This window comes from Microtus oregoni, unplaced genomic scaffold (genome assembly GCF_018167655.1).
Source record: "Microtus oregoni isolate MIOR12 unplaced genomic scaffold, Mior012 000013F_ref0000133, whole genome shotgun sequence".
NCBI classification, from domain to species: domain Eukaryota; kingdom Metazoa; phylum Chordata; class Mammalia; order Rodentia; family Cricetidae; genus Microtus; species Microtus oregoni.
This window is the reverse complement of record NW_024543072.1, coordinates 40,571,439-40,586,362: the sequence shown is the minus strand read 5'-3', so window position 1 is coordinate 40,586,362 and position 14,924 is coordinate 40,571,439.

The following is a 14,924-nucleotide window of genomic DNA, read 5'->3' as shown; positions in this document are numbered from 1 at the left end:
CAATAGTAAACTCTAACTAAGATACAGACACTCATTTACTCACACACACTGTCACCCCTTCCCTTCATTCACATACACATGCATTTTCATTCACTCATACCCTCACACATACTAGTATTACACACACACACATACACACACTTAAATGTATGATGATCTCACATACACATATTCTCATTCATTTCTGGCACAACAAACACTCTTGCTTTGACTCATTTATATTCAGTAACCTACTCAGAGTCATGCATACCTCCAATAGCATAGTCTCTCAAACACAAGCAGCTCACTCATTCTTATAAACAATAATGCATCCTTCTAATAGTGCCGCACTGATACCTGGTTCTGTGGTCGGCCTTTGCAACCATACTATCCTTCCTTGGACATTCTAGAAGGGATTGACTTAAGGACGGATCTTCGCTCAGAGATCAGTTTATTCAGAGTTGCTTTTAGGCTGTATCTGCTTTCATTGACTAGAAATCCAAGCCTTCTTCCTGTGTGAACCACTGTGATGGGCTAAATGTTGCCAGCCACACCACAAAACTCACATACTGAAGTTCTAAGACTGAATGCCTCCAAATGTGGCCTTATCTGGAAACAGGGCCCTTAGAGAGATGGTTAGAAGAAAATAAGGTCATATATATATATATATATATATATATATATATATATATATATATCTCAACCCTAATTCATTAAGAGTATTGTCCTCATAAGAAGAGGCCAGACCCTGAATGAGAAGCTGATGACTTCTGAACAATGGGGGCAGTTTTCTTTAGGGAATGTAGCCTTGGGACCATGCTCCAGAGGATGGTCCCATACCCAGAAGTATGAGGGTAGCACACACTGGACTAAATGGGTTATCAAAAAACTAGGACAAGAGGATATTAAATGGGATGTAGGGTGAGTTGGTAGGGTGGATCTGGGTGGAGCTGGGGGGAACTTAGGGCTAGATATTATCAAAATACATTGTATGACATTCTCTAAGAATTAATAAAATGTCTAAACAAACAAATAAAATAAATGAGAGAGAAGGAGAGAGTGGGAGGAGGACCAGGACATAAAGAACAGGTAAGCTAAGGACACAGGAGAGAGTCCTTAGGAGGGACAGACCTTACTAACTCCTTCAGTTGGATTTCTTGCCTCCCAAATAGGCAGAAAATGGATTTATTTTGTTACACCACACATACAAGTCTGTGATGTCTTGTTATGGCTACTCAATACAGCTGCCTGATACTATGGCATTTCTTTCTCTTTTCTCAAGTGTGGCTACTTGCCCTAATGCACAGACATTGCCCCTCTCTTCTCTCAAAGCATCCCTGCTTTCTGTAACTACAGTACCTCACAGTGGCAGAACCCCCAGGCGAGTGGTTCATAGAACATATTTCCATTGGCACATTCTAAGGACTCTACTCTGGAGGACGACCATACTCTCTTACCTAGGGACGACTCTGTTCTCGCTGGGTGGAGTATCCATTTCCAGGGTTACCCTTCATGTCTAGTCTCTGACTCATTGGGAGTGAGCAGCTCTCCAACTCTAAGAGGGCAAGAGCTTTTCTTTCCTCCCTCCTTTTTTTTTTTTTTTTTGAGGAGGGTTTTTCCATGTACCAAGAGTGGCTTAGAGCTCACCGTCCTCCTCCCTACAGCCTCTGGGGTGCTTAAGCCACTCCTGAGAAGCGTAGTCTCCTCCTCCTCCCTCTCCTCTTTCTTTTCCTCCTCTCCTTCTCTTCCCCATCCTCCACATTCTCTGGTGCTAGAGGTTGAATCCAGAGCCCTGCACTTGCTTGACAAGGTGTGAGCCTCACCTCCAAGCCAAGAGTATTTTAAGTCCGATCAAGTGCCTTGTCTTTGATTACCTAGTGAATTTTTTGCATTGTTAGAGGTGCTATTGTCTGGTCAACTGAAAAATGAAATTACTCCAAATCAGAGAATTAATTAAAATAATTCTTATTATCATCTCCAGGATCAAAATGGCGTTGATAGGTAAGATTGTTTTGCTTCCTCTGTGTGAAAGAGCCTTTTTTCCCCTTTCCATTATTTTTAAGCCTCAGTAAGTAGAAAAGTAGCAGGGCATTTCTGAAGAGGGCTGGGAAATTAAAAAAGAATGATAATTCATTATTCAATAATCAACTTCAACTGCGGAAGCAGCACATTCTGCAGAGAACACAGAGCTGTGGGGGAAACGCAAAGTCAGACCCTGCCCAGTGCATACCCTCTGGGGGTGAATCTTCTCCACAGAGACCTTATTAAGAGGAGAAAGATGGGGAGCCAGCATGGGGTACCACTTTTGCAGCCTCTACACCTTTGTACAGAACATTAGCATGCAGAGCCGTTGTGTTATCAGCCTGTACTCGCATCTCTCCAAACCCCACTCCCAGATTAAAAATTACTGTCTAATTATCTGCCTGAAGGTTCCAGAATGGGGCCCCCTCTGCCGGGGCCTTCAAGTGTAGAAAAGGATGATGTCTTTGAAAGAGGACAAACATACGATGTAGCTTCTTTGTTGCTGGCTTGTCCTTCCTCTGTGTTCTCCCAGTAGGTAGACTCCTAAGACTGTCCTCTAGAGTCCCGGCCCCTGCTATACACACCTCTCCCAGTAAGCCTGGGGAACATTAATGGGGGTGCAGCTACGAGGGGATTTTCCAAGCACAGCTGAGAGCCGGCCAAATCAGTCAACTTTAAGGGACTATCCTGGTTTAGACTGACCTGATCTGGTGCGCTTTTAAGTGAGACTAGACTCTTCCTGGAGATTTCAAAGTGAGAGGGGACTGAAGCCAGGGAAAATCTCCATGGCTGGCATAGAAGAGAGAGATCTTACTTGGTAAGAAACAGGAGTGCGCCTAGGGTCTTATAGTCCCAACTACAGCCTGCAAGGGAGCAGGGACCTCACTCCTTCACTGTAAAGAACTGAATTCTGCCCCAACCATATGGGCACAAAAGAAGTGCAGGCAATCTAGGAATGAAAGCAGGCTGCCCAATATCCTGATTTTGGCTTGGAAAACTCTTAGGAAGGAACCCAGCTCTGACATGTCCAGACTTGGACCTGCACATCTATGACTTGATAACCAGTTTTTTTTTTTCCTATTCGTTGAAGTTGTTTTTCTGTCTTGCTACAGTAAGCTGTTGGAGCTTGTGTGGATCCCTACAGCCATCTGCAGAAAATCTAGGCCTTACACATAATCTGTATGGCAAAATATTTCCTTGTGTGTAGCTTTCCTCTGGTTAACCCATGCTGGAAGCCCCCTGCAGGCAGAAACTCTGATGCCTTAGCTTTGAAATGGGGTACTATGGAGTGGTTGAGAGCACTGGAGTCAAATGGCATCTCTGCTACCTTGGACACAGCCATCTATAACTTCACTTTCTCTATTTCCAAGATAAACCTAATGACATCTATGTCTTGAAACTGTTCTGAGCCCTAAGCGAGACAATCCACAGAAAGATTTTGGTACTTTACCCTGTCATGGAGTACAGGATGAAAAACTTGCTATTTTCTTTCAGTCCACAAACACAGAGAGAAGCAACTTTGTGTGACTTGTGCCTTGTTAGGTTCTATATGATGTTCTAAGGTCCAATCCTATCTTACAATCTAGTTCTCAACACACCCTGGGTGATATTCATTGCATAGAAAAGTTCAGTGCCTGAGTGCCTAAGAAAAGTTCTTAATGCTGAGAAGCATTAAAAAGTGAACTCTGAGCAGGTCTGGGTTCCCCAAGAGGCACCATGAGAGAATCTGGAAACTCTTTCTTCAAATTCACATACATCATAAAAACTCCTGCTACAAGAACAGGACAGAAGGAAGAATCATTCCTGGTCTTGTTTGATAATATGGACCATGGGAGACCCTAACTTAAATGCACGCCCCAGGCAGGTGGAGGACCTGATGGGTATATATGGGCTGTTCTGGAAATGTTCAAGACAGCTTTACTTCTCAGTCTGTCAAAAGTCAAGTTTACAGCCCTAGGTTCTTAGACATAGCATTCCAGGAGACAAAGAAATAAAAATGGTTAGTTAGTTTGTACCTGGACCCTCAAACAAATTTGATATCACTTTGTATCTCAAATTCTAGTTGGTCTTAATTAATCAAAACCCAGTCAGGCTGGGAGGTGGTGGTCACACATTTAATTCTGGCACTGGGAAGGCAGAGGCCAGCAGATTCTGTGAGTTTGGGGTCAGCCTGGTATACTTCCAGGTCAGGCTCCAAAGCTACAGAGAAACTCTGCCCCAAAACAACAACAACAACAAAGTCAGAGATAGGGGTTTAAGCTGATGATCAGAGAAACAGAGAAACAGAGCAGTAAGACACGTGAGAGACCTTTTGCCTTTACCAATGCTCGGACTGAAGGGTCAATCCTCAGACTCCTAGATTCCATACTCCAGTCAGTGTCTGTCTCTTCCCCTTTATATTACTCTCTCTACCCAACCATATCACTTCTGTCTCCTCCTCCCTCATTCTTGGATTAAAGATGTGAGCCACCACCACCTGGATCTGTTTCTGAATCAATCTTGTGTAGCCCAGGGTCTTGAGTTCCTGAGGTCCTGAAGTTAAAGGTGTGTGCCACCACTCCCTGGCCTCTAGTGTCTTAGCTTTGTATTCTGATCTTCAGGCAAGCTTATTTATTAAAATACAAATAAAACATCACTATACAATTTCCCCCATAGTGTATGAGACAAAACAGTTATGAAGTCCACTCAGTCAAGAAGATGGGTCACAGACCCTCTTCTCAATGAGAAGAATGCTGTAGCATGTGTAATATCCCCCCAGAGGCTAAGCAGAATTGAGGAATATGGTTGTGCTTTGGAATATTTGATAGCTAAGGTCTCCAGTCTGGACAGTTTTCGGGTGTCTCAGTGTAGTAGGAGACCGCTTTCTCATTCCTGGCTGCCCAGACTCCCGAAATAACCACACAGAAACTGTATTAATTAAATCACTGCTTGACCCATTAGCTCTAGCTTCTTATTGGCTAACTCTTACATATTAATTTAACCCATCTCCATTAATCTGTGTCTTGCCATGTGGCAGTAGCTTATCGGTAAAATTTTGGCATGTCTATCTCTGGTGGTGGCTTCTTGGCTTCTCACTCTGCCCTTCTTTCTCCCAGCACTCAGTTTAGTTTTCCCTGCCCAACTCTGTTCTACCATATCAGGCCAAGCCAGTTTCTTTATTAACCAATGGTATTCATAGCATACAGAGGGGAATTCCACATCATCCTAGCATAGAGTTCAAAACACATTTTCTGTGATGGCAGCAGTTCATGCCTGTCACATCTTCTTCCTTATTTCACTTGCAGTCTGTTAAAAACTATACCGAGTATGTTTAGCTTGTTTGCCAACTCTTGCTCCCAAATAATCTTCTATGACACACTGCCTACCTGCACTGTGATTATGTTGACAGTTTCTAAGCTCTGACCTGGGAAGAACAAGGAAGTTAACAACTCAGTCTAGCTGTTCAAACAGATGTGAAAACTGAGAATTGGAGAGATTAAGAGATAAGACAGAAGTACCATAGCTAGTTACTGGAAGACCCAAAGAGACTTTTAGGCTTCTTTATTTTAATCCATCTAGTCTTCCCAAGAAAAGAGCACACCAACTGGTTATTGAAGATCAAATGGTCAGTCCCGAAAATATACATATAAGTAGCATTATACAGACTAAATATTTATGTTGTAATTATGTGTTTTATACATGTGTGTGCATGCATACATGTGTGTAGGTAACAACTAGTGAATAAAAGAAATCATGAATTTGAAATAGAACAAGAAGGCATATATGGGAAGGTTTAGAGTTAGGAAAAAGAAGGGGGAAATGATGTAATTATAATATCAGAAATAAGTAAATAGTAAAAAAGAGACTATTTTGAAATGTTATTTTTCTAGTTAGAAGTTCTATCAGATGTTTCGGAGAACAAGTAAGTCATAGCAGGTCTGAAATAATGCTTGGCTCCTCAGACCTCAAAGCACACCTACCCCAGGCTGGCTGGTGTCCAGCTTGTAGGTGGAGACCAATATTGCTGCAGAGTTGTTTCGCCTGTTGCTGGTTACTGGAAAAATCAAGCAATCTGTTGCTCCTACTAGGACCATTTCCTAGAGCAGTAAGTACATGGAGCTCTGAAGGAAGGACAAAGAGGTGTGGAGAGTTGGATGTGACTGTGCATAAGATGGGCTGGGATGGCAATGTTTCCCACTAGGGAAAGCAATCCAAGCAAAGGGCAATGGGATTACTGGGCGTCTTAGCAGGTGGTGTTACTGAAGGAAGATTCTCCCTTTGCTGAGGTTCTCAGGGCGCCTTTTATAGACTAGCAGTTTCTTATATACCCCATGCTTTCTTGTGTATTCACACCTCTATCTATGCTCTGCCTTCTGTCTGGGGTACCCTCTCCCCAAAAGCTCTGCTGGAAACTTTAAACATGACCTGCCTTGAGGAGATTGCCCAGGAATCAGAAGACATATGATCCAGGCTTTCTTTGGTTCACTTAAAAATATTACATTCATTTGTTAATTTGTGTACTTTGATTTACATGTGTGTGTCACAGCATAGGTATGGAAGTCCGCAGGAAACTTTCAGAAATAAATTATTGGCTACTACTGTGTGGAACTCAGTGGATGAACACAGGTCGGCCATACTTGGCAGCAAGCACCGTTTCCACTGAGCCATCTCAATGGCCCACTCACACACTTGTTTTTTTTATTGTCTGTAAATAATATGGCCTCAAACGTCCTAGTGTGCTTGCTGTAAGTAGTAACTATTTTTTATACACCTCTTTTTAATGTGTATTATCCAACTGTGTTATAGTAGTTTATTTTGATGTCAGTTCCTTGCTCAATTGGAGGCTACCTGATAGCTCAGATTCCAAAGCACAGCACTGTAAATGTTTAAAATAAGTATTTGAGAAGGATTGCATGGGTTTATGAAAGGGACTATGTCTGCAGTGATCTATAATATGTTCCTTCTGAGGTTGGCGTAGAGGCTGGATGAGTCTAACTGTAACATTTTCTTTATTACTGTCTCAGATGAATTGGGATTAACTCAAATAGTAACCAAAATGAACTGAAAATATTTGGGGGGGACTTAAAAGGCAAAATTTCTTTAAAGAGTAGGATGGGCATAATATTGCATATGGTTCCTCCCAAAGCCGGTCTATGAAACTGTTATTTGAGTTATATTCAAATAACATCCACTCCATCCTGAGGTCCTAGACCATATAGTCTGGCTTTTTATAAAGGAAAACTTACAAAATCAGCAGTTGGCTTTTAATAATTTGGTTCATAAAGCATTTGAGAATCTTTGCTTAATATATAATTTATACTTGGGAGGAATTACAAACTCTGACCAGGATTACCTTGGATGTGCCTTGGCAGCCCCAGCCCCTGTTCTTGTGACAGTTATTTGCTTCATAGTAATTGACACTATCTCGTCATAATCTCCTTCCACATATCAAATTTTTTGTATTGATTCCTGACTTTGGTCCGTGTAATGCAAGCTTTTAGTAAATCCACTCTGACCTTTTTCCAATTGTGATGCAGATTGTGGTTTTTCCAATAGTTCTCCTAGGATTGACTAATTGTTTAATGCTGATATAGATTCTGGTCTCCCAGAGGAATGAGTTTTCTAGGCAGAAGAAGGATGCGCTGCTTGTCTGTCAGCAGGGAGGAAGGGTACCTGAAAACTGGTACAGCCCTCCAGAGCCGCCTATCACTGCAGCTATGCCGCTATCATCATGCTGGTCTGGCTAAAAATAACTAGTTGTGAGGAGAGTCCGGGGCTTGTATTGGTATCAAAGTTAAATTCCATAGTGTGTTCAAGCTTTAAACAGAGCCTAGAGACCCCCCTGTTTGTGGGTTCTTTGCAGGCTCATTGGGCAAGGAGCTTGGGTGATGTGTGGAAAGACTATAGCAGAAAATGAGACTTTGCATCTCTTATTAGCTGTGCATCCCTTTCTATGCTTCTGTAGCTTTGATTATTTAAGATCTAGTCCAATTTCTTCACCTTTTGGATTCAACAGTGGAAGGGGGTTATCCACAGGATACGACGTTCAATTAGTAGGTGGCTGCGTTGACTGTAGAAACCCAAAAATTTCCACTAAAAACAAAGATGTAGCATGTATTCACATAAGACATTTTTTTTATAATTCACATAATAAAGACAAGAGCCTGGAATTGCGGTAACATATTAAAGTTTTCTGCTATACTTGAATTTCATATCCTGAAATTTAGGGTATATCCCTCCTGACTTCAATCTCAGTGTTCTCTATGAATTAGGGATAATATGACACTTTTCTTGGCCTCTTATATGTCATTTAACCTGGCTACAACTGATTGAAGTCGGGGTTGACTGGAGGCAAAATTGGACCCCATGCTATTGCGAGTCTACTTTCAATGTCATCTCTGTGGTTGGAGGGAGAACTTGAAAATAGAGATACAGCCAGGCTCTGAGTACTTTGTTTGGTCTCTATAGTGAATATGTTCTTCACAATTTGTGCTTTTGAATCCTAAATGCGAGATGCTGAAGCTACAAAGATTCTAGCTGAAGAATAAAGTAATACAATTCTATAAAGGATTTAGGGGAGTGGTTTCTCTTTCTTTTTCACTTCCTTGCCTTTGTCTCTTCTACCACATTCTAATCACAGTTAGAAGGTTTTGTCAGATAGTAACACCTTGATCCAAAGTGTCTCAGATTCTAGAACTGCAAAGCAAATTTACTATATATTATAAATTGTCTAGTTTCATGCATTCTCTTATAGCAATGCAAAGAAAGGCTAAGACATCTCCCACTGCAAATAGATTCTGTGAGATTCTTCAACAGGGAATTGACATGGGGAATGGGCGCAGAGTAATGGTTAGTACCTATGCTTTCTTCAAGAGCTCATGTGACTAACACATGCTCTTGCAGCTTCCCTCTGCAGCTTCCCAAAGAATGGATTCTAGTTGCATTGTAGAAAAACGCAAAGAAGTGTGGCCAATGACACTAGTTATATGAAGGCTTTAGCCCCATACCACTCTCTTCACTGGGACTGTATAAATGGAACAAATGCTCTCATCCTCTCTTGTAGACAAAATACAGCTTCTTGGATGAGGGCACTCAGAAAGGCATTTCTTCTGTGGCATCTTCAAGAAGAAAGGTAGGAGGCCATCACTCTACATAACAGCAAACCTGGAAATCACTAGACATAGTATTAAGGGGAAGTCAGGCAGTAAAGAATGGAAAGGAAGAAGGTAGAAAAGGCATGAGCGAAGGAACTGTTTGACAGTATATGTCCATAGTGTTCCAGAGATCAAGGGGCCAGGGGTCTGAGAGTGAAACACAGCTTAAAGTTTATATCTCTATTGTTTATGAGCTGGGAATTTTTTCCATTTTAAATGAACACACACACACGCACGCACACACACACGTGCGTGTGTGCGCGTGTGCGTGCATGTGTGTGTGTGTGTGTGTGTGTGTATGTGTGTGTATATGGCCAGAAGAAAATTCAGCAAAATTTAAATATGCAACATTCATAAATAAAGTTTTCTGCTCTATCAGAGCCATGCTCACTGACTTTCCTCTGAGGAGACTTTCAGTCTATAGTGGCAGATTGAGCAATTGCAACACAGACCATATGGTCCCCAGAGATGAAAATATTTATTATGTATCTAGCCTCCACTAACAGATTATCTACTGACCTCTGCTCTAGACAGTATCCCAGACATTGCTGTGTAAATCCCACTTAGCTTCTGAAACTTCTCCCAAGAGGAGGCACTTAGCAACTATTTAACACAACTTCTCCCTTCTGATCTGTCTAGGGCCACCGATACAAAACCAGGTGCAGAAAGACCCTTCCTATCATTTCTCCAGCTCTGCTTTGCCCCTCAGCCACCTGCACAGCCCCAGCGCATTGTATTGCTCCTTTTGGAAGCCAGCCTATGAGTTGAACTCAACATACACGAGCATCCATTTGAGCAGTCAAATGGGGACTGCATCCAAATTTTTGAAATATCACAGAAAAAAAATGTTATATATGGAAATATGTGTGAAATGTGTTACAATGATTTCCATATCTCTCAAACTATACGCAGCGCAAGCCATGTTTAGATAATTGAATGGGTATTAATCACAGTGTGATGTACAATATTATTAAACTTCACAATAACGAATGTTTCATATCACATGACTCCAATAGACTGGCTAAGTAATGGAATACATTTCTGTCACTGCATTGAACATTGCTCTAGTTGACATAGCACATATCCCAGGAAGCACATACGACGAATGTGCACGTTTTACCCAAAGGTATTTTTTTTTATCCTGTTCGCACTTCTGAAATGACTGTTGGACAAGAAACTAATATTAGCCAGACTAGAATTGTCTTTATTCCCATTACTTTCTACCAACTAGATCCATTTTAATTAGGATCCTATGAGTTGGCATGTACGCACACACACACACACACACACACACACACAAGTTTTGGTGGGGTCCGTGTGCTTACTTCTACATGACTGGCTGTATCCTTATTTATTCTCCAAGGAACTTGTTACATAATCCAAACCAGGTTTTTAGCCCAGGGGATTCTGGTTCAGTTGGAAGGACAGAAATTGAAAAGTGAGACAAAGCAATAAAATAGTTCTAAGATGGCCTCAAGAAGCTGCCTGAAGAGGTTGCAGGGGGCGGGGCATCCAGCCACTGAGAAATGGAGAGGTGTGAGCAACTTAGAAAATAGAATCACAAAAAAATGCCTCCCTTAGATTAGAAAGGGAGACAGAGCAGGTTCAGGGTCAGACAGAAGAGATGGCAAATCGGTGCCTTTGGAAAGAATGTGCATGGGGCAAAGAAAGGCTGCGGGGATAGCTGTGGTTTGATGAACGTGGGGTAATTGTGTGGCTCCAGTTTCTCTTTCAAGTTGGAGTCTGGGAGAACCATTGCAAACTAGAGTGTGTGCAAGAGGGTGGGTAGGCGGTGGAGAAAGAGCTTGTGAAGGAACATTCAAGCGAAGGCAAGAGAGAGAGAGCTAGGCTTGTATGCACGTACTGTGTGGGTGTTGCAAAGAAAATAGAAGAACAGGGCAACTGGGAAGGCCTTAATTGCTTGCTGCCTGTCTCTGTAACCTGACCATAGCATCGTTTCCCCATTAGACTTTTTAATGGGCCATTGAGGTGAGCATGTGGCTCTGTGCCATGTCAGGAGTGATTGTATCGAGGTGGACAGCCCTGGGGCTCTGCTTCTCCCCTGCAGTTCATCATGTCTGAATTAAAAAGGGAATTGTTTGGACAAGCCTGTTAAGTGAATGTTTTTCCAGCATTAGGAGGAGAGCTTAAGGAGCTCCCATTGGATGGAAACGGCATCTAAACCACCTCAGGCTGTGCTGGGAGGAAAATTTATGTAACAGCATTCACATAGCATCTCTCCTTTGCTTCTTTGGTTTCCTGCATTTAGATTGGTCCAAGGCATCTGTCCAAACCTCTGCCGTGGTTAAATGCACCCTGCATTCCTTTGCTAAACTGTCCACAGTGTGCAAGCCCTAATCAGGAGGTTCTGAGTGAGCATATGTTTGTGTGTGTGTGTGTGTGTGTGTGTGTGTGTGTGTGCGCGCGCGCGTGCGTGCAAATATTTATGATGCAAATAGAGAAGCCTAGTTAATGAGACTTCTTAGCAGCAATCACTATGAGAATGACTCTAAAAAAATAATATGTTCCAGGTTTAAAATTGTTTAATTTTTTTCTAATGTATTTAGGAACTACACCAAACCACAGGAATCTCAACTTCTGGGATAGAGATTCCCAGTTATTTCCAACCGAAAGCACCAGTCAAAAGAGAAGCATAGGGACCTGGCTATGCTTCCATTTCACAGGAAACAGAGTTGTGTCTTAAATACTGAACTGGGAAGTAAGAAGACAGCTAGGAAACGAGGCGAGACTAAGTTTCTCAACCTACTTGGGCAAAGTACTGAGATTCTCTTCTAACTGCGAGCCATCTTTTGTGAGTGTGTCTGCAGACCAGCAGCAGGGAGGCCACAAGCCGCTGGAGAGAAATATGCTCCACCAGTAGGGAAGGTAGCCCCAAGGAGGAGAGCAGTCATTGTCATGGCCAAAAGCATCCCTGGGTTCTGCCTGCCCCATTAACTCTGCAGAGGGAGGGCTGCTGCCTCAGCCAGTGCAGGTGTGAACACTCAAGCCATTGCTTGGAAAATTGGGCCCTGGAGGCGGGAGTTGCCAGCTGCTCAGTGATGGCCTCCGGTGCACTCCAAGTCCGGGCTTCTCCCGGCCTCTTTACCTGCTCCCTTTTCCAGCAGTGTGCTCAGCGCCCCGCTGCCGCCCTCTCCTTCCAACGCTTTGCAGTTTCCCATGTAATTTGCTTGTAACAAGCCTCATAAAGTTTCATCGCGCTTGCTAGGACTGCAGACCAGACGGACAAGTGGAATGAGCTGCTGTTTCTAGCAGGGAAGCATTAGAGTTCGTGTGCATCCCAGAGGGAACCGCCTGTCTAGGCTTTCTCAGGAATGGGAGGCAATTTGTCAGCCTTCGGACTTTCAAAGTAACATGCTAACAATGGGACATGGTGTCCTCTTCTTTGAATTCTATGGCTCGTTCGTCACTGGCATTCCCCAGCTCTCAGTCCTAGTGCTGGAAAATCATCAGAAAATAAAACTCTGGGTGTCATCTTGTCCTCTTGAACTGCTGGGCCCCACCAGTTTTGCATACCTCTTCAGTCACTCTCTATGCTTCCAACCTCCTGAATCCCTTCCTTGACATGTTCACCACCCACCACCCCTTTCTTCTTTTCCTAGACTCTTTCTTATAGGTCCTCCCCCACCTCGCATCCTTTGCACTTTGCTGTGTCTCTGCCATATGGCTTATTTGCTTGGCATCTCAGTACATAGGCAGATGGACAGAGAGCTGAGCAATGGAGCCGGCAGTTTCCCCAGGTGAACTAAAAAGCCTAGCTCTTGATTCTTCCAGTCCACCCAAGGTGCTTATCAATGTAATAAACATTGCAGTTCCATTATGTACCAATGCCTTGTTAGCACCGGGGCTAGATCTACTGAATTTCCTGGAGTTCCTTGCCACAGCCATACTATTAGCACCATTTTTGACAAATAATATTATTGATGACTTCACTTGGTGGCTTATTAAGCAATACCTCATATATTCTTTCAAGCAAATGCCTCTCTATCGCCTACCTGTTGGGGGGGGGGGCTCTTGTTCATTCCCGGTTGCTCTGACCTGAAATAACCACTCAGAAATTGTATTAATTAAATCACTGTTTAGCCTATTAGCTCTAACTTCTTATTGACTAATGCTTACATCTTAATTTAACCCATTTCTATTAATCTGTGTATCACCACGTGGCTGTGGCTTACCAGCAAGGTTCTGGCATGTCTGTCTGCTACAGATAATTACTTGGCTTCTCCCTGACTCTGCCTTCTTTCTCCCTGCATTCAGTTTAGTTTTCTGCTATTGCAGGCCAATGCATATTCTTTATTCATTAACCAATAAAAGCAACACATATACAGAAGGACTTCCCACACCATTTCCCCTTTTCTGTTTAATAAAAAGGAAGATTTTAACTTTAACGTAGTAAAATTACATACAACAAAACAGGTATCAAGCAAGAATTAAAACCTAACTAACACGACTACAAGCTTTACTATTATAGATGACTCTCTATTAACCTATATTTATTAATTATACATTACAGTTTTTAATGAACTGCACAAACATAATACCTTAATCAAGATCAGAAATATACATATAGTAAAATTGACCTTAAATTTGTATCAGTTGACCTAGATTCATACCAATGCAAATCTTTATAGCACCTACCTTCTCTGTATTGTTCATTATGTTAAGAGTTTGGGTTTTTGAAGCATACTCATTGAGATGACAAATATGTGGGCTAGGCAGCCCACATATGCTTATTGTCCAGCCTCAGGGTGTGGAGTTGTGAATGGACAGGAAGCTCATTTTTTAAATTGTTAAAACTAAGGCTTTTCCCTTGACATCATGTCTCAAAGTTCTCTGAGCTTTGGAATCACCTAGGAAATCTAGACATAATGAGGTCTGGGTTCCTTTTATGGGGGTTTTTATTCAATTGATACAGTGTGGCTTGTGGTCAAGATATTGTCTAACTTTCTTCAAGTCATTCTAAGACACAACAAAAAGGGGTGTTCTCTAGGGCACTTGTATGCTGTCTTCTGCTGTTCTTGTGATTGCTTAAACATGAAGAAACCCAGATTTCTCTGTAATGTTGAACAACTGGGTCTTCTACATTCTCAATATAGTGTGGAAACCTTGGCATACTGCTGTAGGCACCATAATAGGCACCAGAGTAGTTAGTGCTTAACATTGAATAACTGAAAGTAAAATTACTCAGAATGTGGAGTTGGTTTGCACAAAGGTGAGCGTGGGAAAGCCCTTGCCCTCAGCAGTGGGCCTGAGCCATTGTCGTAGACAACTCTTAAAGACTGGATGCAGCAGAACATCTCTCCTGTAAGTTTCCAACAACCTCCTGATAGTATTTTATTTTATAAGTTTTATTTTATAAGGCATTCTCTGCCCTAGGAAATTTTTCTCTCCATTTTACAACTTTCTACTTTGTAAACTACATATAGATACTAGGTTGCCTTCCAGAAGCCTTCTCTCCTTTCAAAGCCCAAATCTAGAGGACAAGCTTTGCCAAGCAGCGGGCATTCCATTGCCACCCCCTCCAACCTCCCAAACTGAAGGACTCAGATGGCAGATCTCACAGCCTTCAAAGGGAGATGCACACTCCTGCTCCCCATATATACAGTGGCTGATATTAGTTCTAGTAGATGCAAAGTATCTGTCTTAGTTACTCTTCTTTTGCTATGATAAGACACAGTGACCAAAACAACTTAGAAAATTGTTTAGTTTGTGGACTTATGATTTCAGATGGCTAGAGTCCAAGATGTTGGAGCAAAGGCATGGGGACAGGAA